The following is a 10,125-nucleotide window of genomic DNA, read 5'->3' as shown; positions in this document are numbered from 1 at the left end:
CCCTATAAAACATAAGTAATATGGATAGGAGATCATCTTTATTCAAATGTCTTTGCAATGATGACCCTATTTATAGGTAGAAAAATCACTCTAAAGTCACTTTAACTTGATAGCTGAATAGTTTTAGCCTGGATGCTTGCAGTAATTGTACTCGGTACATGGCCGTTGCCCAGACTTCTTGTCCCCTATGCAATTCCCGTACACTTTCTCGTTGCAGATCGGTGGCGGCTGCAAAGTGGAGTAAATGAGGTGATTTACATCACCTGCAAGACTAACCTGCCAATTAATACCTTCCATTTCTCCGGTGCCGTTCCACTGCCTATCAACGATCATCGTCCCGTGTGTTCCCGAAGAAGCAGAGAGCAAAATCTCCGCTATCATCACCATGGATAGGCAAAAGAAAGTAAAGCTCCTCATTTTAGAAATCTCACACTATTATTGCTTCCTTCCTATGACTATTGACTCATGAATATTATTACTCACGGATCACTAATAAATGGTCTCTTTATTAGGTAGGGGGGTCCATCATCCCAAGATGATTTCATTTTATATATCACACCATACGTGTCAAAAAGATAATAAAAATGTATATCAGAATTATCTCCCTTTAACCACCACACCCAACATCTCTTATCCTAAAAGAACGACAACAGCTCTAGACACACCTCTCGATTTTAAAAGGTGGAAACAATGGAGGCAGCTTTATCTGCAGAAAAAATAATAATTATTTGACACCTTTATATTTCTTAGTTATGTTCCAAGGATGCCGAAAAAATTGAAAGTTGGACATTGAAATACTGGAATAAACAGCAAATTATAATTGAAACCCTGTAATCTCATAAAACTACATATGTGTTAAGATGTCCCACATCGATAGAGGGATGAGAATTTGGTCTCCTTATATGGACTTGGACAAACCTCCCCTCATGCTAACTCAACCTCAAAAGCTAGCTCATGAGGGGAGGTTTGTTCAAGTCCATATAAGTAGGGGTGTGCAAAAATCGATTTAACCAATAAACCGAATCAAAAAAAATATTATTGGTTTATTGATATTAGGTTATTGGGCTAACGGTTTTTAAACGGTTTTGCAAAATTTTTTATTGGGTTATTGGTTCGGTTTTCGGTTTTATAATTTTTGTTAATGGTTAAACCGATAACCCAATAAGACTATACTAAATTTACTAGTTTTATTGTTAATGGTTAAACGATTGTTACTTTCACACTTTTTATTAATGGTTAAACAATTGTTACTTTCACACTTTTTCCTTTGAATGTGTCTAGTGCCTAAACTTGCAAGAAAAATGATTGTTACTTTTATGATTATTACTTTCATGCCAAATGCTGGAAAAAGTCATATGGTTTATTTGAAAATTTTCTTATCGTGTATATAATATATATGAGTATTTTCTTATTGGTTAAACCGAAAACCGAACCGTTAAGTACCATAAACCGATTAACCAAAAACCGATAAGAAATATGTTATTGGTTTGGTTATCGGTTTGAAGTATTTACAAACCGAAAACCGATAAACCGAACCAATAACACCTAAAACACCGAACCGACCGATGCACACCCCTACATATAAGGAGACCAAATTCCCATCCCTCTACCAATGTGGGACATCTTAACACTCCCCCGCACGCCCAGACCTCAACTGGAGCATGAACACTTCTAAATGGGGGCCCAACATTGGTGAACAACAATTGGGATGAGCGTGGCTTTGATACCATGTAAAAATATGACACCTGGGCCTAACTCAACCTCAAAAACTAGCTCATGAGGGAGGTTTGTCCAAGTCCATATAAGGAGACCAAATTCTCATCCCTTTACCGATATGAGACTTCTTAACACTGCACAACATCCATTCAAAGGAAAAGAAAAAAACTACGAATAATGAACAATAAAAGCTTAACTAACTAGAGCTAACTTATACAACCAAAGCATAGGAAATGATAATAAAGTACGACCACCACAGAAAGCACACTTTACAGTTATTAGTTGGTTCATTTTATCTATCTTGCAGATGAGTAACTTAGCTGAAATTGCCTTAACAACCCACGATTCCACCTCATTATCATCAATCTGCAAAGAGCAAAGGACCAACGGGACGACCAAACTGTGGAGTACGAATACAAACTACAAGACATGGACAATAAATGTACCTTCAATGTGTCTTTGATCATGGAATAAGGAATTTGACCAGTTTTCGTCATGCCAAAATCTACCAAGGGCAATAATCTCATTTTTTCTACACAATCTTCATGGAGAAGTCCTGCATCATTAACCAGAAGAATCAGGCCAAATGCAACATTATAAATTCAAGGGTTCACTCATAAAATACACCAAAGTTCCATTTACCAAAAATGCAAGTGCTGACCATAGGTTTTTAATAATTCTGAATTTGCCTCCTGGAAATTCATATAATCATCAAACCTCCCGGTGAGAAAGATCTTCAGAAGCTGATATGCTAGAGCATGTTTAGCATTTTTCTCCAATTGGACTATAGCAAACATATCTAGCAAGCCACACTGCCATATTAAAAGCCAAGAGTAAATATGACAAGTAGTTTACCTAGAACAGTAAAAATCTGACCACATTGTGTATGATGTTGGTTGCTTGAATCCAGCTACCAAGCAAATCACTCATATCAACAGTGATGAGGGAGGCAATCATGTCGTACAATATTAGAGTCTTTTTTTTGGATAACCCTGGTGTCCGGGCCAGTTTTCATGCTCTCAAACTAATTCCATAGTATACATGTCATCTCCCACCAACTTCAGGTATCAGGTAACTCTAATACAAGAGTTTAATTTGATACACCTATACAATTAAATGCTAGCAATAGATCATATCCAATGCACCAAAAAAAACACTCTACAAGATACCAACAGAGCATGGAAAAAGAAAGTATTTGGCAATTCGAAATCTAAAACAAAAACAACAGATTGTTCAAATTAGAAAAGAGTTGCCTTTCTACCAAAGCAATTCAACTTCAGAGTTCTGTTGAACACATATATACCTGAAACATGTCAGGTGCCTTGACAAAGGCAATAATTGCATGTAGAGCTTCTTCATTTGCCTCATTCATGGCAGAAGCATCTTCATCCGAGAAAGTTCCCAAATACTTTATAAGAAACTTGAAAGACGCTTCTGCAGAGCTGCAAATATGGATGGGAGTCAGAGAAGAATGCGAAAATTTTAAGCACATGTTTCTCCAGAAAATACAAGTCATTCACTCTTACCCCTTGATTTCCTTGAGAATGTTTGAGATCCTAAGGAAGAGCCCCTTCTGATCTTTAACTCCAAGATTCCACTCTTTCAAGAAGCTATCTATCCTTTTGAAAGATGGCAAGATATGTTCAGCGACTTTTCCATTTATGGACAAATTAAGGGCCTTCATGTACACAAATAAACGGCTATAAGGATTCTCCAACAGGTTGTAGAGATTGAACAAGTAGAAATGAGAGGAGGAACAAAGCGCACTGTGACACCAGAAACAAAAACTCTTGGAATTAAAGTTATTAATTTCAAGACATGATACATTTTCTAAGCGAAATGCAGGTTTATCACTTGGTTGTTGAGAAAGTGTAATGGATATGAGCTCTGCCATCTTGTGTACTTGGTCCAAACTCTCAGGTTTCTTGACAAGGTTGCAAATTATAGTGAAAATGCACTTGAGATCTGACGTAGAAACCAATTAAAGCAGATTACATAACTCAGAAAACAAACAAAATTCAGAAAACATAACATGTGAAAGGATGGTTTCAATGTGCCAGACAATCAGATGTTGTTTCACATTGATGAAGAAAGAAGAGATGCCTCTAAATAATTTGCTCAAAGATAGAAGTCCCATATGTGCTAGATAATAACATAATTTGACTCAAGAATTTATTAAAATATCATGGAAAATTTCTGGAGTATATATTTTGTTGTTCTTAGTGAAAAGGTGTTGGGTGAGCTTGTATACACATTGACTAATCCAACTGCAGCTTGTTATAGCACACAAGCACACGTATTAGGTAAATATAGCCACCAAGATTGGATAGAAAGGCTCACACTGAGTGTAGTAACAGAGATTTTAACCACGGATCACCATGCTGTTACTCCTAAGTCTTAACCACTCAGTCATTCCCATGTAGACTATTCTGGATCATTTCAATCAACTGAAATGTGAATTTTACCTTTCTCAGAAGCTTTAGAAATATCAAATCCGTAGAAGTGACCATCAATGAAACCAAATCTAGCCATCTTCCTTCAATTATGCAGTTATGTGTCTCAGCACACAACCCATTCACCTGACGCTCTGCAACCTATGTATGTCATATAAATCCAGTCAGAACATATACAAATACCACAACCATAGAATTCCAGCCTCAGAATCTGTCCTCACAAAATTCCATACAACAATTTACTAAACCACCCGCATTTCAAATCCAGATTGTTTAAAACACCATTTTTTTAAAATAGGAAATTAAAACTAGATTACAAAGCGTAAATTGTTTGAGAGAATCCTGTCTATGTTAAATAAATTTTCAAACAAGCAATAAAAATAGACGCAGATCGAGTGATAGAAGATTATCGAGCAAGATATAGACTACCTCTTGGCCAGCGTCAGCCCATGCCATCTGAGCGGTGAACCAAACGACGGTAAGTGACGGGTCTTCCTCCGAAGTAGGAATGACGGTGGTCATTTTTCCTCTGAGGTTACCATCGATTGCAAATTCGAAACTCTCAGAGAAAGTGAACGGAGTAACGGAGAGGATGGAGAAGAAAACCAACCTTGATGAAGTAGACAGTAGTGAAAATGAAATAGAGAAGGATATTCAAAATTTGCTTTTAGGGTTTTAGATTTGTGGAAACCATTTGTCTGTCTACAATGTCTGCATCAATGAGAATTACAAGAGGTATACCAAATAATATTTAAATTTCTGTGAAATTTCCCTTGTTTGATTTATGCATTACCCAAGGGTTGCTCGAAAATGTAGGCTTTGCGACTAAAATGGCGCAAGAGAGCGGTAAAAAAAAAAGAGTTATGAGTTCTGAAAATCCTGATGAACAAGTTCAAGGTGATGAAGTAATACTCTATAGCGACGAAGAGGTATTAAATTATGTTTTCACAAAATTATTTGAAAATATTTTGAATGTTATGTCCATGTGGTTAATTTTGTGTTTGTGTGTTTATTTTTTATTGTATAAGTTAAATGTACATAAACTAGATTTGTATTTTTGGTATTTCTTTCTGTTTATATATCTAACACAAAATTGTATTCATAATGTGTATCATATTGTTGACACCCAATTTTGACTCTCCATGGTATAAATTAATCATTTTGAGCTTCTTCAATTTCAATCGAGTTAAAATAATTAGTTTTACAAAGTTTTAAGAAAAAATATATAGTTTGCAAGTTATTTTAAATAATTTCGTCACTTTTTTATAGTTTTTAGATAATATATATGTTTTACATAATTATGTATATAATTATTATAGTTTATGATTATTCAAAAATCATCTCAAAAAGATTTTGTTTTAATTAAATATTTGGTTAATTAGTTTAGTTATATAATAGTTTATATATTTTAATTAATTAGTTGTATATAAGTTAATTATTTTATTTCGTTAAGAATAAGAAGCTCGTTATTTGATTAATATTAATTTGTTCTATTTATATTCTAGTCAAATTAACTAAATTAATTCAACTTTGGTTAGATCTTTAATTTTGAATGGCTATGATCGAAATCTTTTGGCTCTTTCCTCAATTCCAAATTTAGCCATTTAGCTTTTCCTAAACCCCTTTATTTCAGCCAAACTTTAAACCAATTTTTTGAGCCTCCTTCTTACAATTCTCAAAGGCTCATTCCATTCTCAAATTCCCAGCCCAAAACATACCCATACCTCAGCAGCAGCATACAAATTCTGAAACCCAATTCTCCACAACAATTCCCAACGATACAACAGCAACACAGCGACCCAGACCTCTGTAACTTGTCTTCTTCGCGACCAAATCGCTGAAATCCAGGAAATCCAGACGAGAACAGTCGCTCAGACCGGAAATCCCGCAGCAAATCGCGTCCTCCTCTTCCCCTCTCCCTTCTTGTCCGTTGAAAATTGTTACAATGGACAACTTTATTTCTTATCTCTCCAAGATTTTGAATTTGGAATTCAAATTTTCAATCCGTTTTCCCCCTTTAAATATGCCCTTTCACCCCTCTATAAAGGCTCTCCGGAGTTTTCATTTGAAGGGGGAGAAGAAAAATTAAGAGGATATAGTTTACAGAGACACAAAAATACAAAGAGAACTGCCTGAAAGAAAGTAAAAAAAAAAAAAAAAAAAAACAAAGAGTTTGAGTCTCTTCTATTTGAATTCAAAGTTGTTTGTTTTTTCGGAGCTCATCTAAATCTGCTTACAGTGGTGGAAGTTCTTGGTGGTTAAGCTCGTCGTCCTAGTCTCGCTGCTCCGAAGAAGGTAACATCCCTTTTCCGATTTTAGATTTCTTTGTCGTGGGCCAAGAATCGCTTAGTTCATGGCTTGATATTGTGATCTTGTTGCTCAACTGATGTGACGACTGTTCATTTCTTGATCATTGGAAATCATTCAGATGTTAGGATTCTGAAAGTGTTGACGACAAGTCGGTGGTAGGACTTGTTTGATATTCATGTTGTTTGCTTGATCTTTGTTTCCTTGAAGTCTTAATGATTCCGTTCGGTCTAGAGTTTGTTTCTCCTTGGTCCAAGTCCTCTTAGTTCACTGTTAAGCTTATTTGGTTGGCTGTTAAAAATGGTTGTTCAGAGACCATTTCTCTATAGGTGATTTTGGTTTTCATAATCTAATGTATAGGCTATTTCTTCTTCTCATTACTCAAGCTAGTAAAATTGTATGAGCTACTTCATCCCTTTTCATGGTGTTTGCTCCATCTATATTCAACTAAGTAACATGGTTCATATGTTAGTTGTTTGCAGCTCTAAAATCTTATTCGTAATAGTGTTAGTCGTAGTCTTTGTTTCCTTGCACGTTGAGTTGATTTATCTCGAGTTTGACATAGTTTACATCAAGTTAAGATAGAGTAGATAAATTGATCATTTAAGCTAGCTGTCTTAGGGCTAATTTTAGACTTAATGGAATATAGTTTTGGGTTAGTGTCAATGGCAGCATTATCTTTTATGTTTTCTTGTTTGGATGTTTGCTAGTTTCCAGTAGATTGCTTTATTTTCTTTTATGATTGTTTAAATAATACTTGATGACAAGTAATCTTTGAATAGTTTACAAGATGCATGTAGATCATATGTTTAGAACTTCTAAGTACTCTCTGTGTATCTTAAGTTGAATGAAAAACGGAAATTCAAGCGCCATCTGTTCTTATTTTCTTTCACTGTGGAGAAAATATTTGTTTTAGTTTTGTCCAAAATTTAGAGAACTTTGTTTTCCTTCTCCTTTGTTGAATATGTCGGATTATTGTTTGTTGTGGTTTCTATAGCTTGTTTTATTTTGACTCACTACTATGAGTATTAATTTTATTTTTTGTTTATGTCTCATGTGAACTTGTCGTGGAGTCCAATTTGGACTCAAATCCATCTCCTTTGCATATCGTTGAGTTATTTTGAGTCAGCCGGGTGATCCGTATAGGGCTGTACAAGGTTGGAAAACTGAAACAAGTCTTGGAAAGTTGAAATAGGGCTCTTGGAAGCCAAAAACGCAGGTGGAAAAAGGCAAATATACAATGATATACAACAGATATACATCGATATACAGGTCAAGAAATGAAAAATACAGGGCTAAGGCGAAATACAGTTGTTCGGAAGCAAGAAAAACACGAAAAGAGCTGATATACATGCTCATATACACTGATATACATGAGCTGTATACCAAAAGCGGGTTTTGTTTAAACCCCAAAAAAGTAGCGAATTTGGCCCAAGAAAGGCCCAAATTCAATTTCTCCCTTACGCTTTAATTATTTAATTGCAATTACTTATTATTTGTTGTTTAACTCTAACTTTAGAATTTTTAATTAACTTAGTTGAATTCCCCAAAAGACGAACTATTCATCTAAGTTGTTTTGTTTCTAACAAAACTTATTTTATCAATTCTTGTATTTTCATTTATAATCTTTAGTCAAAAAAAAAAAAATTATTAGTTTAAAATAGTTTTTTTCATAAACCAAAAAATGACTCAAATAAAAAACCAACTAATTTAAGTTTCGTTATAATTCTTGTTACTTGTCTCTAATTCAAATATTTCAATTAAGGTCTCATTTTTCTTAAAAAATAAAAATCGCTCTTTGTTTAACTACTTTCTCAAAGTTAATCTAATAGTATAAATTATTATTATAACTACTTACTTAGTCATTTTTCTCAAAAAAAGGCTAGTCAATTAATTAAAAAATGATTTTTATGCCTTAATTTATTAAATTGGTTTAAATTATTATTTCAAAATGAATAAAATAAATTTTAATTAATCTTGTTTTATTAATATTCTAATCACTTGTATTTCGAGTCAGTTGTTCCATTTTGAATCCTTTTCTCTAAAAAATTAAAAATAAAATGTGTCACTTATTTAATTATTTTCTCAAAGCTAACTAAATATTGTAAATTATCATATTTTTTTTTTATGTTAAACCATTTTCCTAAAAATAGTCAAAAATATATTTTAGTCAAATCGCAGGTCAACTGCATGTTAGCGGGCACTTCGAATGCTTAAACCCTTCTCGAAGTGTAAATTGAACCCCGAACCTTCTTTGGTATTTTCAAATGATTTTTTCTATTTAAATCTTTGAAAATTATAAGTTTTCTTAATTTCTTTAAAAAATTAAGTGACGACTCTTTCTAAGTATTTCTCAAATTGTTTTATACTTAGAACATTTCAAAAAGTAATTTTTCTAGAAATAGTTAAATTACGGCAAAACACATGTTATCAATGTTGCATGGAGATCTAACTTTGGTTGATTTTACATTCTATTTCTCTATCACTATCAGCATGTTGATCTAGAGGTTACTAAATATTTGTTGGTGGTGGACCTCAACTTCTAATTTTCTTTGGCTGGGGCTGAGGTGTCAGTCTTCCTAAAAGTTGTTCATTGTTGTAAACTAATTGGATGGTCAGATTTGACTTGTTAAGAAAATCTACCGCACTTGAACTTGTTTAAGTTATCAATCTGTCCGGTCAATATATTTAGGAGTTAACTAGTTCCAGAGTTATTTTGTTTGATATTTCTTGACTATTTGTTGAGTGATGAGGGTTCATAATGGTAACAAAGATGAAGATTTGGGAAAAACATGTTGCAATGATCATGGGAAAAATATGTTGCAATACTTGATTATTTTTTAAGTTTTCAACGAAAATGTCGAACTTCCTTCAATTCAGTTGAACTGACTACTTTCTAGTTGTGAATTTTGAAAACCTTTGTTTCAAAAATATGTCGAATTCAACTCGAAGAAGATTGAATATTATCCGTGGAATGATTCGACAGACAAACAATTGTTTAAAAAAAAATTGATTTTTTTAAGAACAGAGGAAAAAAGCGCTCGAAAGAATAATGGCGACATATGCTCTTTCAATACGTAACTTATGTTGAATTAAAAAAAAAAAAAAACTTTTTGAAATATTCTATCCCATGATTTTCTCTTTTCTATTGTTTAATATATGTATTCTTTCAAATTAATCAAAATAAAAAAAAAATACATAAATCAGCCCTTAACAAACTTAAATATTGACATTTTAAATAATAGTGAAACTATGGCTAAGGGGTCCCATTAGGAGCTAATATATTATTGTTTTGAAATTTTTTTAGCAACCTAGTCACAATACCTAACACAATTAGTCAAAACAATTACACTTTAAAATATTTATTTAAAATGTCAAAATGTCAATATTTTAAAAAATAATTTGTATCCAAATATTATTATTTATCTTTCCTTTTATTTTTCGAAACAGTCCAACATTGGACCAAATTCTAAACTACTAACCGATAAAAAAGAAAAAAAAATACACCACTACCCATTACCCTTGTTTCCCCATCTGTCACATTTTCTTTTCCCATCTTTCACGTTTTATATTTTCTCTTTCTTCAAGTTTCTCTACAGATCAAGAAAAATAAATTATTCAAGGTTCTCCTAATTTGTTCAACAAATCT

At 33.2% G+C, this 10,125-nt stretch overlaps 1 pseudogene; it reads right to left on the bottom strand.

Moving 5' to 3' along the window:
* Positions 1-1,908: 1,908 nt before the first annotated feature.
* LOC125847329 (uncharacterized) lies at positions 1,909-4,691 on the bottom strand (annotated as a pseudogene).
* Positions 4,692-10,125: the final 5,434 nt, after the last annotated feature.

This window comes from Solanum stenotomum, chromosome 12, assembly GCF_019186545.1.
Source record: "Solanum stenotomum isolate F172 chromosome 12, ASM1918654v1, whole genome shotgun sequence".
Lineage (NCBI taxonomy): Eukaryota > Viridiplantae > Streptophyta > Magnoliopsida > Solanales > Solanaceae > Solanum > Solanum stenotomum.
The sequence above is the reverse complement of the archived record's forward strand: the minus strand, read 5'-3'. Positions and strand labels throughout refer to the sequence as shown.